At 37.9% G+C, this 14,319-nt stretch overlaps 1 long non-coding RNA gene across 1 annotated transcript in view; it reads right to left on the minus strand.

Moving 5' to 3' along the window:
• Positions 1 to 715: 715 nt before the first annotated feature.
• LOC123328573 overlaps positions 716 to 14,319 on the minus strand; it is a 54,394-nt gene continuing 40,790 nt past the window's right edge. Inside the window, exon 3 of the long non-coding RNA XR_006543492.2 lies at positions 716 to 1,490. This is a non-coding gene — a long non-coding RNA (uncharacterized LOC123328573). The remainder of the gene's footprint in view (positions 1,491 to 14,319) is intronic.

The following is a 14,319-nucleotide window of genomic DNA, read 5'->3' on the forward strand; positions in this document are numbered from 1 at the left end:
CTGGCAAATAGCAGGTATTCATCTAGTATTTCTTGAATGAGTGAATTAAAAAGGGGACAAGATAATATACTGCAGGTATCCTTAAGATATAAAATCCTTTTTATCCCTAAACTTTATGATTTGTTCCTTCTTGGTGTCCTTATGTCAGTCTCTCTAAACAAACCAGAAACTCTTGAATGTCAAATAAATCCACTTCTTTCTAAACACAAAATGCTTCCTCATTTCTAGGAATGTGTGCATTATAGGTTCCTTAAATTAGAGGTCCAGCTGCTCAGAATTTTGGTGCCAAAACCCACCAAATGAATGGAAAATCAGAAGAGCAAACACATTTGCCTAAAAAGAAGCATATTACTCCATTTCAGAAAAATGGATCCGTGGAGAGTATTAAATTACATTAAAAAAAAAAAAAGATTTGTAATGTGCATACACCTCCTCACAGCCAATGGATCCATTCAGGATGACGTATTTAGCAGAGAGAAGAGACAATTGAAGTATTGTGCATTTCATGTTAACCTCGTGTTTCTTCAGAGAAATGACTTTTTCGTTTCCTTCTTTGGATTCTTAGACTCTGAGGAAATTGACTAAAATGACCAAGAAAGCATGTTAATACAAAGTGTTTGGGCTTTTTTCAAAAGCAATTTAGATGGTCAGATGATGGGTTCAGTTTTTGCAGTTACAGACAACCAACACGACCAAGTGACAGTCTAATTTGTCAGGTATGGGAAAGTTAAAACAATTTTTATTCTGATTTGTTTATAGGGGTGAGTTCTAGAATTGGAAGGGCCTCATAGGCAGTGAATTTCTTAATCTGATGAGCATTAACTATTACTGATAATTTACACATAGAGGTGTCTATATTTCTAATTATCAAAATGCATTCATAGTACATGTTACTACATGATAACAACAATCCTATAAATCTGGCAATGCTAGCAGTTCCCAGAAACTTCTAGCCAGTATCCTAAAAACTAAGCTGAACTGCTGGTGTATCTATCCCTTAGGACCTTAACACACCATTTGCTCCTAAAACCTGCTTCCAACCTATAAGTGACACAGAAAGTATCTAAATTAAGAATCCTTCCGCAGTTTTTTCCATAACCTGGCCAATTACCTAAAACTTTCAGCCAAAGGAAATCTTACATAAAACTGTTAAGTGTATCAGTTTAACTCAAAGACAATTTAATGAGCATTTTAAATCATTTACCAAATGGAAGGCACTGGGCTTCATGTCGAGGGTACTAAGATGAATACAAAATAGTCTTTTTCTCAAAAAACTTTATAGCCTAGTGAAATAGAGACACAAAACTGTCAATAAAATTTCAATATATAGAGGTTTGCACAGGATGTGATGGAGCATAAAAGAGGATTACTTCACATTGGATTTTCGAGTATGCTTTCTGGAGAAAAGATGTCACAGTTGAGTTTTGGAAGATGACCAAGGGCTAACAGGATGTGGAGAGGTGAGCAGGCGGTTGCAGCCAAGGGGTCACCTGAAATCAGGACATGCAGTGTGAGGCAGGACTATAAGCGTGGAGAGTTACAAGCAAATCCATGGTACCCTCCGACTGAGAAGGGAAGCTAATAAGGCAGGTGTTGGACAAGTCCCAGAGGATCTTATGAGCCCTATTAAGAAGTTAAACTTCAGGTGGTATTAATAGATGTTTAGGAAACCACTGGGAGATTCTGGAGTGGGGGAGCAACATAGTTAAATGTGCAACTTGGAGAGAGGATTCTGGTTCTGGCTACACCATGAAAATACATCTGGTTAAAAATAAATTTAATAACTAAGTAAAAACAGGGACTTCCCTGGTAGTCCAGTGGTTAAGACTTCACCCTCCAAAGCAGTGGGTGTGAATTTGATCCCTGGTCAGGGAGCTAAGATCCCACATGTCTCTTGGCCAAAAATACTGAAACATAAAACAAACAATATTGTAAAAAATTTAATAAAGATTTTTTTTTTTATTTATTTTTTTTTTTAATTTTTTTTTTATTTTTTTTTTAATTTTATTTTATTTTTAAACTTTACATAACTGTATTAGATTTGCCAAATATCAAAATGAATCCGGCACAGGTTTACATGTGTTCCCCATCCTGAACCCTCCTCCCTCCTCCCTCCCCATCTAATAAAGATTTTTAAATTATACACATCAAAAAAAAATTTTATGAGTAAAAATAAAAAAGAATGCATCTGGGTCAGTGACACTCTACTGAAGCAGAATTAGAGGACAACTGTGCTCAAAACAAGAGCTTGTCTACACTCAAGCCTTGTTACAGGGATAAAGAGAAGTGAATCCATCTGAGCTTGCTTCAGGCAATAAAATGAGGACTTGAAAACTGAAGATGAGTGTTGAAAGGAGGAAGCAGTGTAGTCTGGGCAAGAGCTGAAATACAAGAACAGGTTGGGTTTGTAAGAGCAGGACTTTCAACTTTAAGCATGTTGAATAACAGGTTGCTGTGAGATTTCTAAGTAACTGGGTGGCTCAGACAGTAAAGAATCTGCCTGCAATGCAAGAGACCAGGGTTCAACCCCTGGGTCAGGAAGATCCCCTGGAAAAGCAAAAGGCTATCCACTCCAGTATTCCAGTATTGCCTGGAGGATTCCATGGACAGTGTAGCCTGGCAGACTACAGTCCATGGGGTTGCTAAGAGTCAGACAAAACTGAGTGACTTTCACTTACACTTTACAACCTTCACTTCCTCCAACAGGATCAATGGATATATGGGCTCAAGCTCATGTAAAGTTCAAAGCCAAGCTTAAGATAGAAATACAGGGTAAAGAGTCCTAAGAACATAAAAGACATGGAGCAGATAAGTGTGAACAAGTAAAAAGACTACAGGAGTAGAAAAATATCAATTATAACACTGCTAAAGTCCTTAGTGTTTCCAGTGGTCAAAATATTCACTAAATGTTTTCACATATATTTTATACAAGCAAAGCCAAGAGCTAATGGTGGACTAACACTGAGCCAAATTCAAGCATCCTGAATGAAAAGTGATTCTTAGCTATCTCAGAGAGATTCAACAGGATGCTCTGTCATTACCTACTCATGTACATACATTACTGGATAAAGGGCATGTGAGTAATTCACTCTCATACAAATAATTCTTACTTATATGTGGCTAAAACACTCAGGCACATTTCTTAGTCCATGAGGCTCAATTTAATGCATAAAGAACATCTTTGGAATTAATAGTACTTTGATGGTTTCATTTTTAATTTTGCTCAGATGAAAAATTCTGAGTGCTGCTTGATAATTCTGGCACCTATGCAGCATCAGCAACAGGCCCCGCAAGAAGCATGAGGCCAAGGTTAAAGCTCATCTACTTCAAGTTGCCACAATACCCAAAGAACCCATTTTCATGGTATTGCATGTCTTCTGATATTTTACTGGTATGCCCAGAATCTGAGAGCAGGAGGGGTGCCCTGGGACTAATTTCAGTTGCAGATGTGTAATTCTCAGCATTCAATTTCCCTTAACTTTCACAAAATTCAAGGTTACTGCTTTAACTTATTAGTCTTTTGCTAATTTTTTTTCATGTAAAAAAAAAAAAGTAGAAATGCTGTTTTCCTCAAAATACAAAAGACAATGGTGTAATGGAAGTCGTGGGTTCCAGTTTCTGTTGAATTAACAAGTGTGTGCTAAAGAAATAACTGCTCAAGAAAGCCTTTGACAAAATTCAACATCCATTTATGATAAAAAACCTCCAGAAAGCAGGCATAGAAGGAACATACCTCAACATAATAAAAACCACATATGATAAACCCATAGTAAATATTATCCACAATGGTGAAAAAGTGAAAGCATTCCCCCTAAAGTCAGAAACAAGACAAGGGTGCCCACTCTCACCACTACTATTCAGCATAGTTTTGGAAGTTTTAGCCACAGCAGTCAGAGAAGAAAAAGAAATAAAAGGAATCCAGATTGGAAAAGAAGAAGTAAAACTCTCACTGTTTGCAGACGACATGATCCTCTACATAGAAAACCCTAAAGACTCCACCAGAAAATTACTAGAACTAATCAATGAATATAGTAAAGTTGCAAGATATAAAATTAATACCTAGAAATCCCTTGCATTCCTATACACTAAAAATGAGAAAACAGAAAGATAAATTAAGGAAACAATCCCATTCACCATTGCAATGAAAAGAATAAAATACTTAGGAATAAATCTACCTAAAGAAACAAAAGACCTATATATAGAAACTATAAAGCACTGATGAAAGAAATAAAAGAGGACACAAATAGATGGAGAAATATACCATGTTCATGGATCAGAAGAATCAATATAGTGAAAATGAGTATACTACCCAAAGCAATCTATAGATTCAGTGCAATCCCTATCAAGCTACCAATGGTATTTTTCACAGAACTATAACAAATAATTTCACAATTTATATGGAAACAGAAAAAACCTTGACTAGCTGAAGCAATCTTGAGAAAGAAGAATAGAATTGGAGGAATCAACCTGCCTGACTTCAGACTATACTACAAAGCTACAGTCATCAAGACAGTATATAGATCACAAAGACAGTATATAGGCAGTATATAGGCACAAAGACAGAAATATAGATCACAAAGACAGTATATAGACAGTATATAGGCACAAAGACAGAAATATAGATCAATGGAACAAAACAGAAAGCCCAGAGATAAATCCATGCACCTATGGACACCTTATCTTCGACAAAGGAGGCAAAAATATACAATGGAGAAAAGACAATTTCTTTAACAAGTGGTGCTGGGAAAGTTGGTCAACCACCTGTAAAAGAATGAAACTAGAACACTTTCTAACACCATACACAAAAATAAACTCAAATGGATTAAAGATCTAAATGTAAGACTAGAACTATAAAACTTTTAGAGGAAAACATAGGTGGAACACTCTCTGACATAAATCACAGCAAGTTCCTCTATGACCCACCTCCCAGAGTAATGGAAATAAAAGCAAAAATAAACAAATGAGACTTAATTAAACTTAAAAGCTTTTGCCCAACATAGGAAAGTATAAGCAAGGTGAAAAGACAGCCTTCAGAGTGGGAGAAAAGAATAGCAAATGAAGCAACTGACAAAGAATTAATCTCAAACATATACAAACACTTCATACAGTTTGCTGCTGCTGTGTCACTTCAGTCGTGTCCAACTCTGTGAGACCCCACAGACGGCAGCCCATTAGGCTCCTCTGCCCCTGGGATTCTCCAGGCAAGAATACTGGAGTGGGTTGCCATTTCCTTTTCCAATGCATGAAAGTGAAAAGTGAAAGTGAAGTCGCTCAGTCATGACCAACTCTTAGCGACCCCATGGACTGCAGCCTACCAGGCTTCTCCGTCCATGGGATTTTCCAGGTAAGAGTACTGGAGTGGGTTGCCATTGCCTGCTCCAGAAAAATAAACGACCTAATCAAAAAATGGGCCAAAAAACTAAATAGACATTGCTCCAAAGAAGACATACAGATGGATAAAAACACATGAAAAAGTATTCAACATCACTCATTATCAGAGAAATGCAAATCCAAACCACAATGAGGTACCACCTCATGTGGATCAGAATGGCTGCTATCAAATGTCTACAAACAATAAATGCTGGAGAGGGTATGGAGAAAAGTCAACCCTCCCACACTGTTGGTGGGAATGCAAACTGGTACAGCCACTATGGAAAACAGTGTGGAGATTCCTTAAAAAGCTGGAAACAGAACTGCCAAATGACCCAGCACTCCCACTCTGGGCATACACACCGAGGAAACCAGGAATGAAAGAGACATGTATACCACAATGTTCATTGCAGCACTGTTTACAATAGCTAGGACACAGAAGCAACCTAGATGTCCATCAGTAGATGAATAAGAAAATTGTGGTACATATACACAGTGGACTATTACTCAGCTATTAAAAAGAATGCATTTGAGTCAGGTGTAATCAATTGGATGAAACTGGAGCCTATTATACAGAGTGAAGTAAGCCAGAAGGAAAAGCACCAACACAGTATCAGTTCAGTTCAGTTACTCAGTCGTGTCTGACTCTTTGCGACTCCATGCATCGCAGCACGCCAGGCCTCCCTGTCCATCACCAACTTCCAGAGTTTACTCAAACTCATGTCATTAACACATAAATACGTAATTTAGAAAGATGGTAACAACAACTCTATATGTGAGACAGCAAAAGAGACACAGATACAAAAACATACTTTTGGACTCTGTGGGAGTAGGCAAGGGTGGGATGATTTGAGAGAATAGCCTTGAAACATGTATATTTCCATATGCAAAACAGATCACCAGTCCAAGTTCAATGCATGAAACAGGGCAGTCAAAGCCAGCGCACTAGAACAACAGAGAGGGATGGGATGGGGAGGGAGGGGGGTTTGGGATGGGAGACACATGTACACCTGTGGCTGATTCATGTCAGCCATTTTGTATGGCATTTTGTATGGCAAAACCACCACAATATTGTAAAGTAATTAGCCTCCAATTAAAATAAATTAATTAATTTTAAAAAACATATATATATATATATATTTGAAAGCTAGAAAGATGGTATTGATGAACCTCTTTGCAGGGCAGAAATAGAAAATGGACATGTGGACACAGGGCCAGGGTGTGAAGGCAAGGGTGAGATTAACTGGGAGAGTAGCACTGACATATATACACTGCTGCTGCTGCTTCTAAGTCACTTCAGTCGTGTCCGACTCTGTGAGACCCCATAGATGGCAGCCCACCAGGCTCCCCTGTCCCTAGGATTCTCCAGGCAAGAACACTGGAGTGGGTTGCCATTTCCTTCTCCAATGCATGAAAGTGAAAAGTGAAAGGGAAGTCGCTCAGTCGTGTCCGACTCTTAGCGACCCCGTGGACTGCCAGCCTACTAGGCTCTTCCATCCATGGGATTTTCCAGGCAAGAGTACTGGAGTGAGGTGCCATTGCCTTCTCCAATGTGTCAAATAGGTATTAACAGTTAGTGGGAAGCTGCTGTATAGCACAGGGGGCTCAGCTCAATGCTCTGTGATGACCTAGATGGGTGAGATTGAGGGTGAGAAAGAAGTTCAAGAGGGAGGGATATATGTATATATAGATATATATAGCTGATTCGCTTTGTTGTACAGCAGAAATGAATACAACTTTGTAATTATACTCCAACAACAAATAAAATTTTTTTAAAAAGAACAGGACTATGGCTGGGATAACTAAGTATAGAGTACAAGAACACTCATCCTGGCAATAGCTCAAAAACAACCAGAAAGTATCTGCAGGGCAAAAAAATCTTCCATACCATTTGACTAGCTTATATGCCTTAAACTCATCCTTGGCTGACATGTTACCACTGGTGCATTAATCTGACCCCTTAACTTGCTGAATGATACTTCATACCTAAATTTATATTTGTGTAGTACTTTGCAATTTTCAATGTATTTTTATATATGCTATTTAGCTTTCTATCCCAAGAATTCACTGTGACAGGGCAACTATATTTGTAAGATTGTCATGTTGGGAAAACTGAAGCTCCAAAGGGTATAATGGTTTGCACAGAATTACATGATTAATTAATGATGGAACTGGTCAAGAAGCTAAGTCTTCAGACTTCTAGGTGAACTTTATCTCCACTCTACCCCAAGCTCGCAATAAAGATATATGTTGTTATTTAGTCACTAACTTGTGTCCAGCTCATTGCGACTCCATGGACTACAGCATGCCATGGTTCCCTGTCCTTCACTAGCTCCCAGAGTTTCTTCAAACTCACGTCCATTGAGATGGTGATGGTATTGTATCCTACCATTTCATCTTCTTTTGCCCCTTTCTCCTTCTGTTCTCAATCTTTCCTAGCATCAGGGTCTTTTCCAGTGAGTCAGCTCTTTGAATCAGGTGGCCAAAGTACTAGAGCTTCATCTACAGTCCTTCCAAAGTACTCAGGGTTGATTTCCTTTAGGACTGGCTGGTTTGCTCTCTTTGCAGTCTAAGGGACTCTCAAAAGTCTTTTCAACCTTCTTTATGGTCCAACTCTCACAGCCATACATGACTACTGGAAAAACCATAGCTTTGACTATACAAACCTTTGTTGGCAAAGTGATGTCTCTGCTTTTTAATATGCTGCCTAGGTTTGTCATAGCTTTTCTTTCAAAGAGCCAAGCATCTTTTAATTTCATGGCTGCAGTCACCATCCGCAGTGATTTTGGAGCCCAAGAAAATAAGATCTGTCACTGTTTCCACTTTTTCCCCTTCTATTCACCATGAAGTGAGGGGACCAGATACGATGATCTTGGTTTTTTGAATGTTGAATTTTAAGCCAGCTTTTTCACACACATACATATATACATGCATATATGTATATATGTATACACATACAGGTGGTAAAGAATCTGCCTGCAATGTGGGAGACTTGAGTTTGATCCCTGGATTGGGAACATCCCTGGAGAAAGGAATGAACACCCACTCCAGTATTCTGGCCTGGAGAACTCCTTGGACTGTATAGTCCATGGGGTCATAAAGAGTCAGACACGACTGAGCAAATTTCACTTTCATACATGCATAATATAAAACCACTGAGGTCTTACACAGGCTATGAATAGCACCTAGTGTTATGGAACAAAGCATTTTTCTTAGGATTCTTAACTAGCTGGAACAGACGACAAATTTGAGAAATGAACTTTGTGACATTCCTACTCCTCTCCCAAGAGCCCCATTTTACCCTCATATTTTCACCCTCCAGATCTGGGCTTAAGGTTCTCAGTCTTAGGATGAATCATTTCCAGCTCTTCCTAGTAAGCAAATTCCCCTAGTCTTTCATAAAACACAAATTTTGCTTCCTCTCTAAAAGTTGTCCTTATTTCTCCTGGAATTATTCATTGTTCCCTCCTCTAAACTATCAGAGGATAGCTCTATTCATACATTTTAATGTCATCTATTATTTCATATTTTAATATTTCATCCCATCCATTTTTCCACTGGACCAGGAGTTCCCAAGAACAAGTACCTATGTTTCATCCTTGTGCATTTGCAGTACCTAGAAGGGTCTGGCATATGATAGATATTCAAGAGATATTGGGTCTGTGGATCTGAAAAACTTTAGCCTAAAATATTGGTGACAATGTACTTGCTCCCTTCACAATAATGGATATTAATGTTAAGAGAGATCTTTAGAGAGCGGTCAATACTTAGCACAAAGTAATCAATCTCACAGGATGACGTATCAGTATGATTGTGTATACTATCAGTATGACTGATAGTTTGACTATGACAGTATGCGGGGAATTCGAGACAGTGGAGTGTTCCTATTGTTTCTCACATGTGCAACTTCAAAGATCAATTAATTATTTCAATGGACAAATATTTACCACAGACATTTGGCATTCATTATGAATTCTTCCAGGCTTCTCTACATAACCTTGAACTCATGACTTCAAAATATTTTGGCAAGGATTTTGGTTTGCTCCAGAACTATATTCTATTGAAAAAATCACTTGTTTTCTTTCCCTATCCAAGTAATCAATTTTGTTATTTTTAAATTTTTATTGTCAGTTATCTTATTTCACCTCTATTTTACACACATTTTAAAAAATTCAGTTGTGAGCACTTGATGACATGCAATAATGATCACTTGATAAAGAGCTAAGGGCCACCAATCATGCTGAGATGCACATGCAAAATTCCAGGGCCCTCTGGAGGTTACTTAGGAAAATTCAAAACCACAAATGTTAAATCTGCAAATGCCAGGGGTTCAATGGTTAATGAGTATCTATTACATGCAATACATTGTGGTGAGGGCTGCAGAGAATTCAATGCACATAAATTGTCTCTGTCTCAAACATTCTACTAATTAATCCAGTACCTCTATCTCTGTTGCACCATTTGAGCTTACATTTTTATTTAAGAGAACATCTTAGAGAAATAGCCTCAAGGCTTCCAGTCAAAATGGCACCTTGGATTAATGCTTCAACTTTCTGTTTGACTCATTCACAGTATACTGTGAATACTGTGAATTCATAGTATACTTTTTAATTACTTTTAAAAGTATTAAAATAACAGTCATTTAAAATGTGAACAAGAGTTGGAAATATATAAATATGCACCAGAGTTGGAAATAGAACAGAAACAGAGATAAGTAGGGGCTACAGCCAACCAGATCAACCAGATTCCAGAATTATTTACAGCACATGTCTTAGCTCAAGCTCCTATTGCAAAATCCTGTAGAGTGGCAGCTTCAACAACAGGACTTTATTTCTCACAGTTCTGGAGTCTGAGGAGTCTAAGATCAAGATGCCAATAGATTCAGTTACTGACGAGAACCCCCTTTCTGATTTGCGTGTGGCACCTTCTTGCTGCATTTCACATGGCCTTTTTTCAGTGCATGCTCTTGGAGAAAGAAATCACTCATGCCTCATCCTCTTCTTATAAAGGCACTAATCCCATTAAAAGGGCCCTATGCTTGTGGCTATATCGGAATCTAATTATCTCTCAAAGAACCCCCCTTTCCAAATACCATTACATTGAGCAGTATATGAATGGGGGTGGCAAATGTTCAGCACATAAAAGTTTGTGTGTGTGTGTGTGTGTATAAAAAGAACAGCTGAGTTTTTTGTTTTTTTTTTTTATTCTTGTAGGATGTGGGGAAATACTTGAACCAGACTAATTCTATTAAACCAGGGACCTGAAATAAGGCATTAGAGCATTAAAAATAAGTTAGGAATGCTATGCAAATTCCCAGAACATCAGTTTATATGAAGCAATACATAATTTACACTTTGGTGGGGGAGGAGGGCCTAAAGGAACCAGAGGGTGGGTGGGACTGTGTGGGTCAGACCCCAGCCAGGCTTCCCAAAAGTTCATAATTAGGTCTGAACTTTCTCTGCATCACCATGGGACAACAGCCGAAAGACACCACTATAGAGACTGGCTCAAGACAGGAAAAACCAGAGTCAGTGTAGATGTCTCTACAAAACAGACAGGAAGGAATGAGCACAGACAATGTGAAAAGAAATTGTCACTCAACACGAGCTTCAAAACTAATATTACCAGCATATGATAAATAACAAGGCTAAGGGAAGAAAATTCAAATAGAAAATGCCAAAAATGACTTTAAAATAGATATGCTTCAAAGAAATAAAGAAGTTTTGTAAAATAAGAACAAAAATTGTGAGACCAAAGCAGTCAGATAGGAATCAAGAATAAGCATAATAGGAAAAAAGAATCAATTGGAATTCCTAGAAACTAAAAATAATAAAAATTCCAATATAGGTCATAAATCACTCACTGGATCTAAAATGAGAAATAATTAATTAGAAGGCAGATATGAAAGTATTCACCCAGGATGAAACACTGAGACATAAAGAAATAAAATAGAAAAGAAAAGGCAAGGCATAATAATGATGGTGATATTAAATTGCTTAACATTTATCCTATGACTCAGCAATTTCTTTCCTAAGGCGTAGAGAGAAACCCTCATATGTATGTATGAGAAGACATGTATGTGTAAATATATTCACAGCAATGTTGACTGTGAATGTCCAATGTGACAGTTCCTATCAGAAGCATTCTCAATATCCATTAAGAGGAACCTACATAAATATACTGGGATATATATACACACAGGGGCTTCCCAGGCAGCACTAGTGGTAAAGAATCTGCTTGCCAATGCAGATGACACAAGAGACCCCTGGTTCCATCCCTGGATCAGGAAAATCCCCTGGAGAAGGAAACGGCAACCCACTCCAGTATTCATGCCTGGAAAATCCCATGTACAGAGGAGCCTGGAGGGCTACAGTCCATGGGGTCACAAAGAGTCAGACAAGACTTAGTGACTGAGCACTCACTCCCTCATATTACACAGCAGTGAAAATGAATGAATCAGATGGTACAAAAGACATTATCAACTAAGTTGCAGTTGAATACATAAAGTATCATACCTTTAGCATAAATTTTAAAACATGGAAAGAACACTGTATGCTATTTACGTGTCTATATATGACATTTTAAAATTATATCAGATTGCTTAGAACTTGTAGTCTAATAATACCAAAGTTGTGGGAAACTAATTCTCATATACTATATGTTGGAATATGATTTGATATGACCCACTTGAGATCAATTTGACAATATTTAGGAAAAATGGAGAAGTGCCTACCTGTAACCCATCCATTTGTTTTCCTGCTATATTAATCTCAGGAAAACCTGCAAATATACACAAGGAACATGCTCAATGATTTTCACTGAAGCATTACTTTGTGCAGAATTATTTTTACTAGAAAATATGGTGAGAATATCAAAATATGGGATAAATATACACTAAATTAATGCCTCTGTTTGACTTTAGTGAAGAAAGGAAAATGATCATAAATAAAAATATAAGAAAGCTATTTGTAATGATTTATGTCTTGAGGCAACCCACTTCAGTATTCTTGCCTGGAAAAACTCATGGAGAGAGGAGCGTGGTGGGCTACAGTCCATGGGGGGTCACAAAAATTAGACATGACTCAGTGACTAAACAACAATAATTTCTTGAAGGAAAAAATATGAAAAAAACACAATAATATGTTAACATTTGTTAAATTTGGATGGTACCTAAATGGATTTCAGAGACAGTATTTTTTGTGTCCTTTTAAATTTTTTTTTGTTTTTTTCCCCCCGTTTATAATAAAAGTTTTATATATATATATATTTCCCTTAGCTTCCTGAAGTTGTTTCTTGGGAGCAAAAAACTCACTGTACTTGGAAATAAATGCCTGGTTTATATCCCAAGCTCTTCTACTAGATAGCTGTGTTGCCATGGCAAATCTCCTGAGTTTTACTCGGAAGTGTAATGACTAGCTCACAGGGGATGATTCAATGAGATAGCCTGAATTACAGGGCCTTGGATATCAGCCAGCTGTATCAGTTGCCTTAACAGTGAGCCACAGACTGCATGGCTTCAACAACAAATTTTTATTGCCTCACAGTTCTGGGGACAAGTCTAAAATCAAGGTGTTGGCAGGACTGGTCACATCTGAGGATCATGCGAGAGCTGGTCCAGACCTCTCTTCTTGGTTTATAAATAGCTGCCTTCTCCTTTCTCCCTGTTATCTCTTCCTGTCATCTTCCCTCTGCATGTCTGTATCAAAACTTCCCCTTTTATAAGCATGCCAGTCCTACTGGAGCAGGGCCCACCCTAATTACCTCATTTTAACATGATTATCGCTGTAAAGACCCTATCCTCCAAATACAGTCACTGCTGGAGAGCCAGGGCATTAAGACTTCAGCAAAAGAATTTCAGGAGTACACAGTTCAACCCATAGTACCTACTGCACGCAGTCAATACTTAAAATACATTAAGGAAAAAAAAAAAAACATTAAAATGTTTTCTTTTAAAAGTTTAAGATCATCCCCAACCATTAGTAAAAGCCACTGTTTTATTGATATTAATTCATTGATTGAGTGTTAGGAGGGGGACTGAGGAACTGCAGAGTGAGGTCTCTAAATTCAGCTGCTTCCCTTTCAGATGCACTACGACACCAGTGTTGGTGAACCCTGCCCAAACAAAAGGCTGGAGCTGCCAGCTTCTCATTTGTCTGCTCTACATCCAGTGTGCTCAGGGGTTGGAGGATAAAGTCAGAAATGCCAAGCTCCTATGTTTGATTCGCATTAGAGCTAATTAGCTTCCCTCATCCTTCCATGTCGTTAGCCACTAGCCATTGCCAACTGACCCACTGAACAACTAAGGCTGATAAAAAACAAGACACTGGTTACTTACAAAGCCTTGACTTCTGAGTTCCAGAATCTGTAACCTAATAGCAGAGAAGAGGCAAAGGGAGGCTACCTTTATTCCAGTTCAAATAACCCCTCTCACGCTATTTCAGACCTCCATGACCATGTGATTAACACCATGCCAAAAAAAAAAAACTTTACAGAATAAAACTGTCTATACAAGCCAATGAATGGGAACTGCAAACTCACTCAAAACAACCAGAATATACAATAGCCTGGGGTTAACAACTCTGTTCTCATATTACTACTTCTTTTGCAACTAATTAAATAATTACAGATCAGTTTAAACTGAATTCATCACTACTTACAAATATTTTACCCTTATTTATCAACCATTCCAGCTTTCTCTTCTGTAAAAGTCTGAATTCTACAGAATAAGCTATTCTAAACTTTAGGAAGAAATATATCTTCTCTGTCTTGTTTTCTGTTTGGTCAAATCTTGGTTGCAAATAAAGACAAGGGCTTTCACTTTCAGAAGCAGAAGATGGTACTAACATTCTCAATTTTTCATGAAAACATTCAAGATTTCCAAGTTCGTCCTCTTTAAAGTGAGAAACTCTTAGCTCTCTCCGGCCTTAGGGACTCTGAGACTTAGAGTGG

This window comes from Bubalus bubalis, chromosome 2 (genome assembly GCF_019923935.1).
Source record: "Bubalus bubalis isolate 160015118507 breed Murrah chromosome 2, NDDB_SH_1, whole genome shotgun sequence".
NCBI classification, from domain to species: Eukaryota; Metazoa; Chordata; class Mammalia; order Artiodactyla; family Bovidae; genus Bubalus; species Bubalus bubalis.